The sequence below is a fragment of the Myotis davidii genome, unplaced genomic scaffold, assembly GCF_000327345.1.
Source record: "Myotis davidii unplaced genomic scaffold, ASM32734v1 scaffold1063, whole genome shotgun sequence".
In the NCBI taxonomy this organism is placed as follows: domain Eukaryota; kingdom Metazoa; phylum Chordata; class Mammalia; order Chiroptera; family Vespertilionidae; genus Myotis; species Myotis davidii.
In genome coordinates this window covers 660404-661325 of record NW_006296624.1, presented here as the reverse complement: position 1 = coordinate 661325, position 922 = coordinate 660404, and positions in this window count along the sequence as shown.

Below are 922 nucleotides of genomic sequence, written 5' to 3'. Positions count from 1 at the left end.
AGGTGGCCACAAAAAAAAATAAAAGCGTCCATTTTCATAGAAACATAGGTTTATTTCGATAGAGACATGCTGATTACAAAGGGCTGAAATAAATGAGTCATTGTAAACATAAAATAATAGGACCTTTTAATAAAAATTAAAATTTTTTCTTGAACATTAGCTTACCAGACAATGAATAACTTCACAAATAAATAAGCATAAAGCAAATAAACCTATTTTTCTTGCTTTCCAAAAGCGAAATGTTTCCTGTTGCGCACACCAAACAAGTCAGTCCAAGACTAATCACGTGGCAATCGGCTGCTAAAATATTCGCTGCTGGTATTAGTGGAGAGAAATGGTGCTCCTGTGCATAAGGCATGAAAGGGAAATGAATGCAACAATATTATAGTAATCAGTCAGTCATTAGCAAACATTGTAGTTCGTTATTAATAATTATGTATAACAGAATATTGTAAAAATTAAATTACAAAATTTTTACTAAAACATTTCTTACATCCTATCTAATAAAAGAGAACCATGGTAATTGGCATACGACCGCTACCCTTCCCATTGGCTAATCAGGGAGATATGCAAATTAACTGACAGCCAAGATGGCCGCCGGCAGTCAGGCAGCTTGAAACTAACATGAGGCTTGCTTGCTTCAGTGATGGAGGAAACCAATGTTCCCCGCCTGCCACTGCAGGCCTCTGAGCCTGCAGTTTGAACATTATAACAAATATAGAAGCTTAAAAAAACCCCAGAAACCTCTTTTCAGCGAGCCCGGGATCTCAGTGTTGGAGTTGATACAGAGTTTCGATTATAGAACGTAAACAAACCAGATACGTACTTTCAACAGCTGAGGCCTCAGAGCTGGAGCCAAGCCTCAGAGCTAAAGCTGGCCCAGAATAAAAAAGAAAAAGAAAAAAGGAGAAGTTGGGAATCC